The sequence below is a fragment of the Dermacentor silvarum genome, chromosome 7, assembly GCF_013339745.2.
Source record: "Dermacentor silvarum isolate Dsil-2018 chromosome 7, BIME_Dsil_1.4, whole genome shotgun sequence".
NCBI lineage: Eukaryota > Metazoa > Arthropoda > Arachnida > Ixodida > Ixodidae > Dermacentor > Dermacentor silvarum.
The window spans coordinates 60967256-60986596 of NC_051160.1; the positions used below are offsets into that span (position 1 = coordinate 60967256).

General features: G+C 44.2%; 2 non-coding genes and 3 pseudogenes across 2 annotated transcripts; all 5 read left to right on the plus strand.

Moving 5' to 3' along the window:
* Positions 1-265: 265 nt before the first annotated feature.
* Positions 266-456, plus strand: LOC119459836 (U2 spliceosomal RNA). The gene has a single exon (XR_005193832.1). It is a non-coding gene; the product is annotated as a U2 spliceosomal RNA (small nuclear RNA).
* A 4397-nt stretch (positions 457-4853) lies between these two features.
* On the plus strand, positions 4854-5026 carry LOC119459839 (U2 spliceosomal RNA; annotated as a pseudogene).
* Positions 5027-9602: 4576 nt separating this feature from the next.
* Positions 9603-9785, plus strand: LOC119459833 (U2 spliceosomal RNA). The gene has a single exon (XR_005193829.1). It is a non-coding gene; the product is annotated as a U2 spliceosomal RNA (small nuclear RNA).
* A 4397-nt stretch (positions 9786-14182) lies between these two features.
* On the plus strand, positions 14183-14355 carry LOC119459840 (U2 spliceosomal RNA; annotated as a pseudogene).
* Positions 14356-18918: 4563 nt separating this feature from the next.
* On the plus strand, positions 18919-19088 carry LOC119459849 (U2 spliceosomal RNA; annotated as a pseudogene).
* The last annotated feature ends 253 nt before the right edge of the window (positions 19089-19341 follow it).

A 19341-nucleotide genomic window follows, 5' to 3' on the forward strand; every position in this document is an offset into this window, starting at 1 on the left:
CCTCCGCAGGATATGCAGCAAGGAGTACCTGCGGACCATGAAAAGACTTTGTGTGAGCGACACGATCCGCTTCTCGACGCAGATATACAAAGGCCACATAGGCTCAGCCTAATGTATTTATTGTTTATAGAGAAGTGATATATTTACACCTTTACAGTTTTAACCTTTTAATACTAACACCACTAACCAGCCCTTTTTTTAGCCATTTCTGTTTGTCTTTTATTGTATACAATTTTACCCCGTTTGGCCTTGGTTTTGTAACCCAATTTTATGATGTTTTGTAACTAAGCATTAATAAAAAATTCTGTTCTTATCAGCTTAATATCTGATACGGGTCCTATTTGGACCCAAGATATTAAACTTATTTTTGGAATGGGGCGGAGTGCTTGAAGCTTGCTTCACCTCCGCCACGGGTTGGCCCGGTATTGCACTGCCTCCGGGATCGGCCCACTCACCCCACGGGGTGGGTAAAATCTTAATCAAAAATCAGACCTAAATGTCATTTCGCAGCTCACAAAGGGGCCAGAGCTCTAATTCGAGCATGGCTTCGTATTTTGGTGCCGCGTTTTTGCCTGCTCCCACCGCCCCGGTAGACGCGGTTTTCGCAAGAGAGTGCGTAGGTTCAAAGGGCTGTTCCAATGCGAAACGCATGCAACAGTTGTACACACGCACCAGGCATGTCCGTGACAACGCTATCTATTTATTACTGGAGATTTTGACCACAAATTTGCCCCCCGTAATATTTGTAAAGCTCTGCCACTGGACGACGAAGCTCTGCGGGAAAGCCACTTTCAGGAGGCGTAGGCTATATTTGTACACGTTAGAGAAAAAACCCAAACACGCTTCGGCGACCAAAAGATGAAATAACCAGCAGTGATGGTGATACCAATCAAAAAACATTCACCGTCGCCTGACTCGTCGGCTAGTGACATGGAAGTCACAGATGCGCGAGCAGGAGCAAAGGGTGGAAGCCCTTTGCTCTAAACATATCATTCAAATGATAAAACTATAGAGTGTGGGGAGCAAGTGAGAGAAGCTTTTTACCCTAAAATTAAGATCTCTAAGGTTAAAATTACAACTCTTGCGTACAATAATTGTGACTGTATTAAATGTAATTCTCACTTCAAATGATAGTTGAAAGACTCCATTGCATGTCTTTTAATGTTAGGGGTTTCCGAAATCCAGAGAAACAGAAACAATCGATTAGTTTAGCCCGAGAAAAGGAAATTGATATTATTTTCTTACAAGAAACAAACTTCCGCACGCCACAAGATGTGGCCATTTTTAAGGAAACCAACGGGGTAGAAGGCTTCTTTTCACTAACGAGCAATAGATCATGCGGTACTAACGTTATTTTCGTCTCAAATCGATACCGGAAAGGGGCATTTTGTACCTACGACTCTGATGGCAGGATAAAATGTGTGGATACATTCTTAGGTGGCCGGAAAGTGCGATTTATTGATGTGTATGCCCCTGTAACAAGGAGTTCAACTAACGAGTATTTTAAAACTTTATGGAATTACATGCCTAAAAAACCACCTTGCGTAGTGGTTGGAGATTTCAACTGCGTCCTGGATAGCAATCGAGATATTCGCGGACCAGGACAGGGGAAATCAAACTACCACGCGAGAGAATTAAAAATATTGTTAACATACTACAATATGTCAGATGCATGGTTATGGTTGCATAGTAACACAATTGAATACACGCGTTCATGCGGAAAAACAGAAAGCAGACTTGACAGAGCTTATATGTCTCCTTGTCTTCTAACAGATCTGGAGGAAATAAAGACTATGAGCGGCCCAGAAGGAACGAAAACTTTTAGTGACCATAAAGCGGTTATTTTTACACTAAAGGGAAGAGAAGGATCAACCCACACACCAAGAATGTGGCGTATGGATTCATCAATATTGCGTGACCAAACAGCATGCGAAGACAAAAATGAAACTAAAGAAAAGCTTAGACAATAATGACACAAATGAAAACTGGGATGATCTAAAAGAAGAATGGAAAGAAATCCTAATAGAAGCTGGGAAAAACATGAAAAGAAGAAACACTAAGATCCTGAATGAAATATTACGTAGAATACGTATAATAGAACGGGGAGGAGAACAGACTTGCTGCATACAAGAATACCTCGAGTGTTTACGTGCCAAATATAAACATCACTTGAGTGAGATAAGACAAAACGGAAAACGTCACACAGAATCACAGCAATGTGATCAAATGAACTCAAGTCAACCAGTTCATGAACTAAACAAAGACACCGAAGGAAAGAGAAGAATAGAAGCAATACGGACAGACAAAGGTTAAATCACCACAAATGAAGAATCTATTAAGGAAGTATTCCTTGATCACTTTCAAAAAGTATTACAAGGAATCAACCCCATACAGGATAGCAATGCAACCAGATTATTTGAAAACCTTCCACAAGTACAACGAGAAGACCACGATCAACTGTGTGCCCCTGCCACCAAAGAAGAAGTATTTCAAACAATCAAGAAAATGACGCGAGAAACAGCACCAGGACCAGACGGTATTTTGACAGGATTTTACTTTACCTTTTTCGACATAATCGGACAAAGACTAGTAAAAATGATAAACAATTTTATCATTCAAAAGAAGAAACCTCCTTCTTTCGCAAATGGAAGAATTATTCTACTAGCTAAACCAAACAATGACCTACTAGATGTGAATGGGTGGAGACCCGTCACATTACTAAACACAGACTATAAAATAGCAGCAAAGATCTTAACAAATAGACTAAATGATGTATTGTCAATGATTATATCAGAATTACAAGGAGCAGCAGTTCCAGGGAGATCGATATTCGCGTCTTTGACTTTAACACGCGATATATTCACATATGTCAAACAAAAACAAATTAAAGGTGCCTTCATCACGATAGATCAAGAGAAAGCATACGATAAAGTGAACCATCATTATATATGTGAGACTATGAAACAATTCGGTTTCCCTCAGGACTTCATAGACATCATCAAATTACTATATAAAGATATTACAAGTGAAATACAAATTAACAACACGCTCACAGATTGTTTCTCGGTTACGAGAGGGGTGCGACAAGGTTGTTCACTCTCACCAGGACTCTTTGTATTGACTTTGGATCCGCTACTGAGAAGAGTCGACCAAGAAAAAAGAATGAGAGGTTTTCCTTTGCCAGGATTGGGGGAAATAAAAATTTCAGCCTCTGCGGATGATATATCTTTATTTATTAAAGATGAATGCAGCTACCAGACATTTCTGCAAATCTTCGAAGAGTATGCTATAATATCTGGAGCAAGAATTGATTTAAAAAAAGCAATGCATTGCGATTTGGGGATTTTAGGGAAGAATCACTTGGTGAAGTACAATTTGTGCAAGCTGCAAAAGTTCTCGGATTGTGGTTTCAACCAGGAGACATTTCGCCAAAAAGTTGGGACGAACCCCTAAAAAAAGCTGCCCAAGTGGCCGAAAACCCACGCCATCAAGATTTAAGCCTAATAGAGAAGGCGGAAGTAGTGAAAACAAAACTATGTTCTCCTGCCTTCTATGTAGCAAGAATTGCAAAAATGCCTCGACTGGTTGCAAACAGACTGACTACCCTCATAGGGAGCTTCCTTTGGGGAAAGAAACCAGCACCAGTTACAAAAACAGTTACTAGAATATCCCCATCACGAGGTGGTTTAGGGATACCAAACGTTTCTCTAACAGCACGAACTCTGGCAGCAAAAACAGTAAGCTCATTAATTAACGAGAATAACTTCCTTGGAAAACCTTTACTGAGATATTGGATTAGCACTCTTGATCGCTTTGTCACAACAGAGATCTGGAAAGGCCCAAGAGCCGAAATCCCGCTTCAATTTTACAAAGAAGCAGTGAACACAAAAAAAGCGATCGAGGAACTCTGTCCAGAAACCCCACTAGCAGACATAAAGACCGCAGAAATAAGCGCTACAATGGCTCTGAAGGAGTCTACCACCTAAGTGGAAATTTTGGAAACAAGCGCAATTACCGAAGGAAGTGAAAGACTTTGAATGGAAAAGACGGTGGGGAGTTCTCCCGACAAAAATAAGACTTGCACGGTTCGGGATCACACCATCAGAGGAATGTCCTAACTGCAAACAACCTGAATCGCAAAGACATGCATTCAAAGAATGCCCTTCAGCAAAAGTTGTTTGGAAGATAGCCAATACCAAGTTCAGAACAAATCTAGCCAAAGAAGAGAAGAAGAAAAGCCTCTTTGAAAAAATACTGACCATAGTAATAATGTATAATTTGTGGAAAAGAAGAGGGCTTGCTCAAATTAAGAAAAAGCCCCAAAAAGCGGTGTATCCGGTATTAAAAAACACCAGAATCATGATGTGCAAAATATTAAATAAAGAGCTAGAAAAAAACGGAATAGACAATTTTCTTTAAAAATGGCATACGAAATTTTGGATAGTAAAAGAAAACAGTTGAAATCCCAATTATTTCATATTAACACGCCTTTAAGTCTTTGAACTTTAGGGGAAAAAATGGAATTATGTGACCCCAACAACATTTAAAGAATAACAATTTTGTGAGAAATAAGGGGCAGCCTAAACATTGTATAAAAATACAAGGCTGATCCATTTGCAAGTGCATTTTCAAATGTATTGCGAGTCAAACTAAACATTGTATAACTGTGCAAGGCTGAACGGAAGTACAATGTAATAGCCTAAACATTGTATAACTGTTCGAAACTGATCAAATTTTATGTTACAAATGTCTAGTGTATAATTGTGTGTAATAGTGTGTAAACAGATACCAGTATATCAAGAAAAATGAATGGTGTTGCACCAGTGAATTGTAAAAAATGTAGAGATGACAATAAACTTCTCCTTGTGTAGTATCTGTTCTTATCAGCTTAGTATCTGATACGGGTGCTATTTGGACCCAACATATTAAACTTATTTTTGGAATGGGGCGGAGTGCTTGAAGCTTGCTTCACCTCCGCCGCGGGTTGGCCCGGTATTGCACTGCCTCCGGGATCGGCCCACTCACCCCACGGGGTGGGTAAAATCTTAATCAAAAATCAGACCTAAATATCATTACACAGCTCACAAAGGAGCCAGAGCTCTAATTCGAGCACGGCTTCGTATTTTGGTGCCGCGTTTTTGCCTGCTCCCACCGCCCCGGTAGACGCGGTTTCCGCACACGAGTGCATATGGTCAAAGGGCTGTTCCAATGCGAAACGCATGCAACAGTTGTACACACGCACCAGGTATGTCCGTGACAACGCTATATATTTATTACTGGAGATTTTGACTACAAATTTGCCCCCCGTAATATTTGCAAAGCTCTGCCACTGGACGATGAAGCTCTGCGAGAAAGCCACTTTCAGGAGGCGTAGGCTATATTTGTATTGCACTGCCTCCGGGATCAGCCCACTCACCCCATGTGGTGGGTAAAATCTTAATCAAAAATCAGACCTAAATACTATCATTACACAGCTCACAAAAGAGCCAGAGCTCTAATTGGAGCACGGCTTCGTATTTTGGTGCCGCGTTCTTGCCTGCTCCCACCGCCCCGGTAGACGCGGTTCTCGCACACGAGTGCATATGGTCAAAGGGCTGTTCCAATGCGAAACGCATGCAACAGTTGCACACACGCACCAGGTATGTCCGTGACAACGCTATATATTTATTACTGGAGATTTTCGCCACAAAATTGCCCCCCCCCCCCCCCGTAATATTTGCAAAGCTCTGCCACTGGACGACGAAGCTCTGCGGGAAAGCCACTTTCAGGAGGCGTAGGCTATATTTGTACACGTTAGAGAAAAAAAAAAGCCCCAAAAGTAATTAAACAATTACTCAAAAGTAATCCCTTACTTTTACGTTACTTTCATCCCAACGTGTATTGAGACTGCACAAATACAGTAAAATGAACAAGCTGGCCTCGCTGTAACCCTTCACAATTTGTTTATCTTCACCATTTAATTTTTACGTTTGCTACCTACCGTCGTTTTCGTGTGAAAGCACCAGCAACGACACTAAAATCTCGCTCGATGTGCGCGCTGGAGGGAAGGTAATTTAATCCGTAATGTAATTTTAAATAAAGCTGCATATTATTCAGCTCTAAAAATAATGATAGTGTGTTATAATTGCAGTGTGTTATAATCTGTTGCGTGACAATCACGTATGTTTCGACGCACTCGGACGCGTGCTGGTGTTCGACTGTGTTTTTCAATCACTACGCTTAAGATTCCTGTGCATTCATGTTCCGGCACAGTCTATAAAATCCAACAGTTTTTTTCCAATCTCTAGACGTATATTTTCTCGATTCACCCCAGGTAATTCTTTTGGGCGATTTCAATTGTGTGCTCGATTCGGACGTAGATGTCCAGGGCCCTGGCAGGGGCAGGCCAAATGGCAACGCCAAAGAGTTAGGTCGCCTGGTGCAGCAGTTTGCGCTTTCTGACGCTTATGAACTGCTTCATGGAAACACGTATGCGTGCACATGGAGACGCGGGGCATCATCCAGTCGGTTAGACAGGGCCTATGTACCACGATGTCTGTTAGGCTGTGTCCGTATTGCCGATGTCCGTTCGCTCCCACCATCGCAAGTGTATGTTAGCGATCACCGCCCTTTTGAGTTGGCATTACAGCTACCCACAGGCATATCGTCATCTAGAGGTCCATGGCGTCTCGACTGCCGCGTCCTACATGACGTTCAGTCCAAAAACGGATTGTTGCGGGCTGTGACGGCGTCGCTTGTAGGTGCCGATCCAGATGACTGGGATGGACTTAAGGTGCAGTGGCGTCATCACTGTAGTGCGTCTGGGCGAGCGCTCCGGGCTCGCGTGTCCCAAGAAATGGCGGGGTTGGTGGCGAAGATGCGCATTGCCCAACGCAGTCCACACCCGACGGCCGTTATGTACGCTTGGAGGGTAGAACTCGTGGAACGCTACCAACGTCTGGTGCGCGCTTCGTCGCTGTCCGCTGCCGCGTGGCGCTGTAGGCGTTCGCCGTGTGCGCACCCCGAGGTGCTTCGCTACGCACGACGCGCAATAATCCGTCCAGCGGGATCACCGCCCTACTCCTTGGACTCGAACGCTTTGGCTGATGCCGATTCTCGAGATTTTCACGACTTTGTCGGGCATTTCCGCGATATGGCTCAGTCGAAGCTCACCATAAACGCTGCCCGAATACCCGCGCATCCCCTACTGAACGCTTTGCCACGCGACTACCGCGAATCCTATGATATGCTCCTTACTCCCCCCTCCAGAGACGAGATAAAAGGAACGCTGGATAAAATGAAGCGTAGATCGGCCCCAGGCCCAGACGGTCTCCCAGTAGAGTTCTACTTGGAGTTTTGGGATGCCATTGGACCCCTATTGACGAGAGTTCTAGGGCGATGCTTTGAAGAATGCACCTTGCCGCTTTCCTTCCGCGAGGGACGCATAACACTTCTGCCTAAGAATAGCCCCACGACAACGAGCCCCGAAGACTGGCGACCCATAACAATGCTAAACGTTGATAATAAACTTTTAACCGGCATAATTGTACGTCGACTTAGCAAGCTACTTCCATCACTTATTTCGTGGCACCAGATGTGCTCCGTTCCGGGCCGCGAAATTCACAGTCACTCTTGTGTCACACGTGACATCATGCAATATACGATCAGTCGCCGCGCTCAAGGTCTGCTAGTTTCTTTGGATCAAGAAAAAGCATTTGATTACTTAGAACACGAATATATATTTGGCATGCTAGATGCATTCGGATTCCCCCAAAACTTTGTTCAACTGATTAAAGCAATTTATGCCAATATAGAAAGCACTTTGCTACTAGATTCGAAGGAAAGCAAACCTTTCCGAGTTACACGAGGTGTCCGTCAAGGATGCCCACTTTCTCCACTGTTGTTTATTTTATCCCTAGAACCATACTTAATAGCTATAGAGCGTCATCCGCACATTAGGGGCCTGCCGCTCCCTGGTAACTCCTTTGTAAAAGTAACAACGTATGCTGACGATATTACACTGTTTGCCCACAATGAACAATCGGTTTTATATGCCCTCAATGTCTTCCAAGAATACGCTTCATTATCTGGTGCAAAACTTAATTATTCAAAAAGTAAATATTTCTTTATTGGAGCTCCAAGTGCACGACTTCACATCGCTTCACCACTTCAGTGGCATCCCGTAATTAAAATCTTGGGAATCTCCTATACATCAAGGGCATTTGTGATGGCATGTGGACTCCTGTCGTGAACACATTCAAAAGCAATGTTGAGGCAGCCCGGAATTTTGATTTACCTCTACTAGAAAGGCGATATTTGATTCAGGCCGTCTTCTTAGGAAGCGTATGGTATATTTGTCATGTAGCTCAACCACCTCTCCGAGTCTTGAGGAGTTTGCAAAGCAGTGCCAACTCCTTTTTCTGGGCGGGTGGCACCGAACTTTTGGCGCGACCGGCGTTGGGGCAGCCCCGCGAACGCGGTGGCTTCTCCTTCCCAAATGTTTCAGTAACAGCCTCGATAATTTTACTACGCACTATAAGACGAAACTTAGAAAATGAGGACACTCCGGCACAAACTCTAGCCAAGTACTTCCTGGGCACGTCATTGCGAGCATTGCTTCCGACTAGCCCAGTAAATCGTGGACCTCAGTCGGCGGAAATGCCTAAAATATACAAGACAAGCGTAGCCTTCAGCAGACACCTGTCGGCTACGTGTCCGGGCGTCGACATTGCTTCCGACAAGGTCGTGGAAATAATGGGCGCTGTCCTGCTTCCATTGATACCCCCTGACCGACGTCCCGCAGCGCACAGACTCCAATGGAGGCACATGGCCACGGCCACGCTACCTGGCCACCTTCGTGACTTTATTTGGAGACTGGGCTGGGGACTACTTCCAACTCGGGACAGGCTTGAGCGTTGGGGAGTGGTACGTGTCTCCACATGCCCCAACTGCACAGCGATGGAAACTAACAGACACGCAACCATCGAATGTGTCGTCGCAAAAGTATTTTGGCGCGCCGTCCACGCAGGGTTCAGAGGCCAGGCCGTACGGGACTTTGTGGCAGCCGGAAGGTTTCCGCGCGGACGTTTCGCGGGCCTTCTGGTGGTAGCAGCCCTGTTCAGCCTATGGCGCAATCGATGCGAAGCAGTCGCGGGCAACTGTCGCCGCCGCGCAATATGGCCTATCATGGGCCGCCTGAGGCGGGAGATAATTAGCTTCCTCTCAGAGGAACTCTTTTTTCTGGGAGAGTGCGAGCTTCTCCGCCACTGGTCGTGCCCATTTGTTACAGTTAAAAACGGGCGAATCCCCTTAATCTTCCGCCCAGAGTGGCGATAAAAGTCATTTTCCAACAGTCCTTGCTTCCATTTGGAAATTTATACTCTAGGTATTAAAATGTTCTTGATAATCGCAAAAGCAAAGTGTTCATTTTATATTGTATAATTGTATTGTATTATTGTATAATTGTATTGTATTATTGTATAATTGTATCTTATATTATCTGTGTACATAGCTATAGAGTTTATACCTATGTGCAATCTGTGAGCACAGCGTTATAGTGTCTAGTTATGTATAATATGTGTACACAAGCTCGTACATATGACGACTTTAGTAAACCCATGTACATAGTGTAAATAAAATTTTTCTAAACAGTATCTGTTCTTATCAGCTTAATATCTGATACGGGTCCTATTTGGACCCAAGATATTAAACTTATTTTTGGAATGGGGCGGAGTGCTTAAAGCTTGCTTCACCTCCGCCACGGGTTGGCCCGGTATTGCACTGCCTCCGGGATCGGCCCACTCACCCCACGGGGTGGGTAAAATCTTAATCAAAAATCAGACCTAAATGTCATTTCGCAGCTCACAAAGGGGCCAGAGCTCTAATTCGAGCATGGCTTCGTATTTTGGTGCCGCGTTTTTGCCTGCTCCCACCGCCCCGGTAGACGCGGTTTTCGCAAGAGAGTGCGTAGGGTCAAAGGGCTGTTCCAATGCGAAACGCATGCAACAGTTGTACACACGCACCAGGCATGTCCGTGACAACGCTATCTATTTATTACTGGAGATTTTGACCACAAATTTGCCCCCCGTAATATTTGTAAAGCTCTGCCACTGGACGACAAAGCTCTGCGGGAAAGCCACTTTCAGGAGGCGTAGGCTATATTTGTACACGTTAGAGAAAAAACCCAAACACGCTTCGGCGACCAAAAGATGAAATAACCAGCAGTGATGGTGATACCAATCAAAAAACATTCACCGTCGCCTGACTCGTCGGCTAGTGACATGGAAGTCACAGATGCGCGAGCAGGAGCAAAGGGTGGAAGCCCTTTGCTCTAAACATATCATTCAAATGATAAAACTATAGAGTGTGGGGAGCAAGTGAGAGAAGCTTTTTACCCTAAAATTAAGATCTCTAAGGTTAAAATTACAACTCTTGCGTACAATAATTGTGACTGTATTAAATGTAATTCTCACTTCAAATGATAGTTGAAAGACTCCATTGCATGTCTTTTAATGTTAGGGGTTTCCGAAATCCAGAGAAACAGAAACAATCGATTAGTTTAGCCCGAGAAAAGGAAATTGATATTATTTTCTTACAAGAAACAAACTTCCGCACGCCACAAGATGTGGCCATTTTTAAGGAAACCAACGGGGTAGAAGGCTTCTTTTCACTAACGAGCAATAGATCATGCGGTACTAACGTTATTTTCGTCTCAAACCGATACCGGAAAGGGGCATTTTGTACCTACGACTCTGATGGCAGGATAAAATGTGTGGATACATTCTTAGGTGGCCGGAAAGTGCGATTTATTGATGTGTATGCCCCTGTAACAAGGAGTTCAACTAACGAGTATTTTAAAACTTTATGGAATTACATGCCTAAAAAACCACCTTGCGTAGTGGTTGGAGATTTCAACTGCGTCCTGGATAGCAATCGAGATATTCGCGGACCAGGACAGGGGAAATCAAACTACCACGCGAGAGAATTAAAAATATTGTTAACATACTACAATATGTCAGATGCATGGTTATGGTTGCATAGTAACACAATTGAATACACGCGTTCATGCGGAAAAACAGAAAGCAGACTTGACAGAGCTTATATGTCTCCTTGTCTTCTAACAGATCTGGAGGAAATAAAGACTATGAGCGGCCCAGAAGGAACGAAAACTTTTAGTGACCATAAAGCGGTTATTTTTACACTAAAGGGAAGAGAAGGATCAACCCACACACCAAGAATGTGGCGTATGGATTCATCAATATTGCGTGACCAAACAGCATGCGAAGACAAAAATGAAACTAAAGAAAAGCTTAGACAATAATGACACAAATGAAAACTGGGATGATCTAAAAGAAGAATGGAAAGAAATCCTAATAGAAGCTGGGAAAAACATGAAAAGAAGAAACACTAAGATCCTGAATGAAATATTACGTAGAATACGTATAATAGAACGGGGAGGAGAACAGACTTGCTGCATACAAGAATACCTCGAGTGTTTACGTGCCAAATATAAACATCACTTGAGTGAGATAAGACAAAACGGAAAACGTCACACAGAATCACAGCAATGTGATCAAATGAACTCAAGTCAACCAGTTCATGAACTAAACAAAGACACCGAAGGAAAGAGAAGAATAGAAGCAATACGGACAGACAAAGGTTAAATCACCACAAATGAAGAATCTATTAAGGAAGTATTCCTTGATCACTTTCAAAAAGTATTACAAGGAATCAACCCCATACAGGATAGCAATGCAACCAGATTATTTGAAAACCTTCCACAAGTACAACGAGAAGACCACGATCAACTGTGTGCCCCTGCCACCAAAGAAGAAGTATTTCAAACAATCAAGAAAATGACGCGAGAAACAGCACCAGGACCAGACGGTATTTTGACAGGATTTTACTTTACCTTTTTCGACATAATCGGACAAAGACTAGTAAAAATGATAAACAATTTTATCATTCAAAAGAAGAAACCTCCTTCTTTCGCAAATGGAAGAATTATTCTACTAGCTAAACCAAACAATGACCTACTAGATGTGAATGGGTGGAGACCCGTCACATTACTAAACACAGACTATAAAATAGCAGCAAAGATCTTAACAAATAGACTAAATGATGTATTGTCAATGATTATATCAGAATTACAAGGAGCAGCAGTTCCAGGGAGATCGATATTCGCGTCTTTGACTTTAACACGCGATATATTCACATATGTCAAACAAAAACAAATTAAAGGTGCCTTCATCACGATAGATCAAGAGAAAGCATACGATAAAGTGAACCATCATTATATATGTGAGACTATGAAACAATTCGGTTTCCCTCAGGACTTCATAGACATCATCAAATTACTATATAAAGATATTACAAGTGAAATACAAATTAACAACACGCTCACAGATTGTTTCTCGGTTACGAGAGGGGTGCGACAAGGTTGTTCACTCTCACCAGGACTCTTTGTATTGACTTTGGATCCGCTACTGAGAAGAGTCGACCAAGAAAAAAGAATGAGAGGTTTTCCTTTGCCAGGATTGGGGGAAATAAAAATTTCAGCCTCTGCGGATGATATATCTTTATTTATTAAAGATGAATGCAGCTACCAGACATTTCTGCAAATCTTCGAAGAGTATGCTATAATATCTGGAGCAAGAATTGATTTAAAAAAAGCAATGCATTGCGATTTGGGGATTTTAGGGAAGAATCACTTGGTGAAGTACAATTTGTGCAAGCTGCAAAAGTTCTCGGATTGTGGTTTCAACCAGGAGACATTTCGCCAAAAAGTTGGGACGAACCCCTAAAAAAAGCTGCCCAAGTGGCCGAAAACCCACGCCATCAAGATTTAAGCCTAATAGAGAAGGCGGAAGTAGTGAAAACAAAACTATGTTCTCCTGCCTTCTATGTAGCAAGAATTGCAAAAATGCCTCGACTGGTTGCAAACAGACTGACTACCCTCATAGGGAGCTTCCTTTGGGGAAAGAAACCAGCACCAGTTACAAAAACAGTTACTAGAATATCCCCATCACGAGGTGGTTTAGGGATACCAAACGTTTCTCTAACAGCACGAACTCTGGCAGCAAAAACAGTAAGCTCATTAATTAACGAGAATAACTTCCTTGGAAAACCTTTACTGAGATATTGGATTAGCACTCTTGATCGCTTTGTCACAACAGAGATCTGGAAAGGCCCAAGAGCCGAAATCCCGCTTCAATTTTACAAAGAAGCAGTGAACACAAAAAAAGCGATCGAGGAACTCTGTCCAGAAACCCCACTAGCAGACATAAAGACCGCAGAAATAAGCGCTACAATGGCTCTGAAGGAGTCTACCACCTAAGTGGAAATTTTGGAAACAAGCGCAATTACCGAAGGAAGTGAAAGACTTTGAATGGAAAAGACGGTGGGGAGTTCTCCCGACAAAAATAAGACTTGCACGGTTCGGGATCACACCATCAGAGGAATGTCCTAACTGCAAACAACCTGAATCGCAAAGACATGCATTCAAAGAATGCCCTTCAGCAAAAGTTGTTTGGAAGATAGCCAATACCAAGTTCAGAACAAATCTAGCCAAAGAAGAGAAGAAGAAAAGCCTCTTTGAAAAAATACTGACCATAGTAATAATGTATAATTTGTGGAAAAGAAGAGGGCTTGCTCAAATTAAGAAAAAGCCCCAAAAAGCGGTGTATCCGGTATTAAAAAACACCAGAATCATGATGTGCAAAATATTAAATAAAGAGCTAGAAAAAAACGGAATAGACAATTTTCTTTAAAAATGGCATACGAAATTTTGGATAGTAAAAGAAAACAGTTGAAATCCCAATTATTTCATATTAACACGCCTTTAAGTCTTTGAACTTTAGGGGAAAAAATGGAATTATGTGACCCCAACAACATTTAAAGAATAACAATTTTGTGAGAAATAAGGGGCAGCCTAAACATTGTATAAAAATACAAGGCTGATCCATTTGCAAGTGCATTTTCAAATGTATTGCGAGTCAAACTAAACATTGTATAACTGTGCAAGGCTGAACGGAAGTACAATGTAATAGCCTAAACATTGTATAACTGTTCGAAACTGATCAAATTTTATGTTACAAATGTCTAGTGTATAATTGTGTGTAATAGTGTGTAAACAGATACCAGTATATCAAGAAAAATGAATGGTGTTGCACCAGTGAATTGTAAAAAATGTAGAGATGACAATAAACTTCTCCTTGTGTAGTATCTGTTCTTATCAGCTTAGTATCTGATACGGGTGCTATTTGGACCCAACATATTAAACTTATTTTTGGAATGGGGCGGAGTGCTTGAAGCTTGCTTCACCTCCGCCGCGGGTTGGCCCGGTATTGCACTGCCTCCGGGATCGGCCCACTCACCCCACGGGGTGGGTAAAATCTTAATCAAAAATCAGACCTAAATATCATTACACAGCTCACAAAGGAGCCAGAGCTCTAATTCGAGCACGGCTTCGTATTTTGGTGCCGCGTTTTTGCCTGCTCCCACCGCCCCGGTAGACGCGGTTTCCGCACACGAGTGCATATGGTCAAAGGGCTGTTCCAATGCGAAACGCATGCAACAGTTGTACACACGCACCAGGTATGTCCGTGACAACGCTATATATTTATTACTGGAGATTTTGACTACAAATTTGCCCCCCGTAATATTTGCAAAGCTCTGCCACTGGACGATGAAGCTCTGCGAGAAAGCCACTTTCAGGAGGCGTAGGCTATATTTGTATTGCACTGCCTCCGGGATCAGCCCACTCACCCCATGTGGTGGGTAAAATCTTAATCAAAAATCAGACCTAAATACTATCATTACACAGCTCACAAAAGAGCCAGAGCTCTAATTGGAGCACGGCTTCGTATTTTGGTGCCGCGTTCTTGCCTGCTCCCACCGCCCCGGTAGACGCGGTTCTCGCACACGAGTGCATATGGTCAAAGGGCTGTTCCAATGCGAAACGCATGCAACAGTTGCACACACGCACCAGGTATGTCCGTGACAACGCTATATATTTATTACTGGAGATTTTCGCCACAAAATTGCCCCCCCCCCCCGTAATATTTGCAAAGCTCTGCCACTGGACGACGAAGCTCTGCGGGAAAGCCACTTTCAGGAGGCGTAGGCTATATTTGTACACGTTAGAGAAAAAAAAAAGCCCCAAAAGTAATTAAACAATTACTCAAAAGTAATCCCTTACTTTTACGTTACTTTCATCCCAACGTGTATTGAGACTGCACAAATACAGTAAAATGAACAAGCTGGCCTCGCTGTAACCCTTCACAATTTGTTTATCTTCACCATTTAATTTTTACGTTTGCTACCTACCGTCGTTTTCGTGTGAAAGCACCAGCAACGACACTAAAATCTCGCTCGATGTGCGCGCTGGAGGGAAGGTAATTTAATCCGTAATGTAATTTTAAATAAAGCTGCATATTATTCAGCTCTAAAAATAATGATAGTGTGTTATAATTGCAGTGTGTTATAATCTGTTGCGTGACAATCACGTATGTTTCGACGCACTCGGACGCGTGCTGGTGTTCGACTGTGTTTTTCAATCACTACGCTTAAGATTCCTGTGCATTCATGTTCCGGCACAGTCTATAAAATCCAACAGTTTTTTCCAATCTCTAGACGTATATTTTCTCGATTCACCCCAGGTAATTCTTTTGGGCGATTTCAATTGTGTGCTCGATTCGGACGTAGATGTCCAGGGCCCTGGCAGGGGCAGGCCAAATGGCAACGCCAAAGAGTTAGGTCGCCTGGTGCAGCAGTTTGCGCTTTCTGACGCGTATGAACTGCTTCATGGAAACACGTATGCGTGCACATGGAGACGCGGGGCATCATCCAGTCGGTTAGACAGGGCCTATGTACCACAATGTCTGTTAGGCTGTGTCCGTATTGCCGATGTCCGTTCGCTCCCACCATCGCAAGTGTATGTTAGCGATCACCGCCCTTTTGAGTTGGCATTACAGCTACCCACAGGCATATCGTCATCTAGAGGTCCATGGCGTCTCGACTGCCGCGTCCTACATGACGTTCAGTCCAAATACGGATTGTTGCGGGCTGTGACGGCGTCGCTTGTAGGTGCCGATCCAGATGACTGGGATGGACTTAAGGTGCAGTGGCGTCATCACTGTAGTGCGTCTGGGCGAGCGCTCCGGGCTCGCGTGTCCCAAGAAATGGCGGGGTTAGTGGCGAAGATGCGCATTGCCCAACGCAGTCCACACCCGACGGCCGTTATGTACGCTTGGAGGGTAGAACTCGTGGAACGCTACCAACGTCTGGTGCGCGCTTCGTCGCTGTCCGCTGCCGCGTGGCGCTGTAGGCGTTCGCCGTGTGCGCAACCCGAGGTGCTTCGCTACGCACGACGCGCAATAATCCGTCCAGCGGGATCACCGCCCTACTCCTTGGACTCGAACGCTTTGGCTGATGCCGATTCTCGAGATTTTCACGACTTTGTCGGGCATTTCCGCGATATGGCTCAGTCGAAGCTCACCATAAACGCTGCCCGAATACCCGCGCATCCCCTACTGAACGCTTTGCCACGCGACTACCGCGAATCCTATGATATGCTCCTTACTCCCCCCTCCAGAGACGAGATAAAAGGAACGCTGGATAAAATGAAGCGTAGATCGGCCCCAGGCCCAGACGGTCTCCCAGTAGAGTTCTACTTGGAGTTTTGGGATGCCATTGGACCCCTATTGACGAGAGTTCTAGGGCGATGCTTTGAAGAATGCACCTTGCCGCTTTCCTTCCGCGAGGGACGCATAACACTTCTGCCTAAGAATAGCCCCACGTCAACGAGCCCCGAAGACTGGCGACCCATAACAATGCTAAACGTTGATAATAAACTTTTAACCGGCATAATTGTACGTCGACTTAGCAAGCTACTTCCATCACTTATTTCGTGGCACCAGATGTGCTCCGTTCCGGGCCGCGAAATTCACAGTCACTCTTGTGTCACACGTGACATCATGCAATATACGATCAGTCGCCGCGCTCAAGGTCTGCTAGTTTCTTTGGATCAAGAAAAAGCATTTGATTACTTAGAACACGAATATATATTTGGCATGCTAGATGCATTCGGATTCCCCCAAAACTTTGTTCAACTGATTAAAGCAATTTATGCCAATATAGAAAGCACTTTGCTACTAGATTCGAAGGAAAGCAAACCTTTCCGAGTTACACGAGGTGTCCGTCAAGGATGCCCACTTTCTCCACTGTTGTTTATTTTATCCCTAGAACCATACTTAATAGCTATAGAGCGTCATCCGCACATTAGGGGCCTGCCGCTCCCTGGTAACTCCTTTGTAAAAGTAACAACGTATGCTGACGATATTACACTGTTTGCCCACAATGAACAATCGGTTTTATATGCCCTCAATGTCTCCCATGAATACGCATCATTATCTGGTGCGAAACTCAATTATTCAAAAAGTAAATATTTATTTATTGGTGCTCCAAGTGCACGGCTTCATATCGCTTCACCACTTCAGTGGCATCCCGTAATCAAAATCTTGGGAATCTCCTATACATCATGGGGCATCTGTGATGGCATGTGGACTCCAGTCGTGAACACATTCAAAAACAATGTTGAGGCAGCCCGGGATTTTGATTTTCCTCTACTTGAAAGGTGATATTTGATTCAGGCAGTCTTCCTAGGAAGCGTATGGTACATTTGTCATGTAGCTAAACCACCTCTCCGAGTCTTGAGGAGTTTGCAAAGCAGTGCCAACTCTTTTTTCTGGGCGGGTGGCACCGAACTATTGGCGCGACCGGCGTTGGGGCAGCCCCGCGAACGCGGTGGCTTCTCCTTCCCGAATGTTTCAGTCACAGCCTCTATACTTTTACTACGCACTATAAGACGAAATTTAGCAAATGATGACACTCCGGCACAAACTCTTGCCAAGTACTTCCTGGGCACGTCATTGCGAGTATTGCTTCCAACGAGCCCGGTAAATCGTGGACCTCAGTCGGCGGATATGCCTGCAATATACAAGACAAGCGTAGCCTTCAGCAGACACCTGTCGGATACGTGTCCGGGCGTCTACATTGTTACTGATAAGGTCGTAGAAATAATGGGCGCTGTCCTGCTTCCCTTGATACCCCCTGACCGGCGTCCCGTAGCGCACCGACTCCAATGGAGGCGCATGGCCACGACCACGCTGCCTGGCCACCTTCGTGACTTTATTTGGAGACTGGGCTGGGGACTACTTCCAACTCGGGACAGGCTTGAGCGTTGGGGAGTGGTACGTGTCTCCACATGCCCCAACTGCGTGTCGATGGAAACCAACAGACACGCAACAATCGAGTGTGTCGTCGCACGAGTATTTTGGCGCGCCGTCCATGCACGGTTCAGAGGCCAGACCGTACGGGACTTTGTGGCAGCTGGAAGGTTTCCGCGCGGACGTTTCGCGGGCCTTCTGGTGGTAGCAGCCCTGTTCAGCCTATGGCACAATCGGTGTGAAGCAGTCGCGGGCAACTGTCGCCGCCGTGCGATATGGCCTATTATGGGCCTCCTGAGGCGGGAGATGCTTATCTTCCTTTCAGAGGAACTCTTCTTTTCTTGGAGAATGCGAGTTTCTCCGCCACTGGTCGTGCCCTTTTGTTACGGTTAAAAACGGGCGAGTCCACTTAATCTTCCGCCCGGAGTGGCGATAATAGCCACTTTCCAACAGTCCTTGCTTCCATTTTGAAATTTCTACTCCTGGTATTAAAATGTTCTCGATAATCGCACATGCAAAGTCTTCATTTTATATTGTATAATTGTATTGTATTATTGTATAATTGTATCGTATATTATCTGTGTACATAGCTATAGAGTTTATACCTATGTGCAATCTATGAGCACAGCGTTATAGTGTCTAATTATGTATATGTGTGTACACAAGTTCGTACATATGACTACTTTAGTAAATTTATGTACATAGTGTAAATAAACTTTTTCTAAACAGTATCTGTTCTTCAGCTTAATATCTGATACGGGTCCTATTTGGACCCAAGATATTAAACTTATTTTTGGAATGGGGCGGAGTGCTTGAAGCTTGCTTCACCTCCGCCACGGGTTGGCCCGGTATTGCACAGCCTCCGGGATCGGCCCACTCACCCCACGGGGTGGGTAAAATATTAATCAAAAATCAGACCTAAATATCATTTCGCAGCTCACAAAGGAGCCAGAGCTCTAATTCGAGCACGGCTTCGTATTTTGGTACCGCGTTCTTTTGCCTGCTCCCACCGCCCCGGTAGACGCGGTTTTCGCACGCGAGTGCATATAGTCAAAGGGCTGTTCCAATGCGAAACGCATACAACAGTTGCACGCGCACCAGGTATGTCCGTGACAACGATATATAATTATTACTC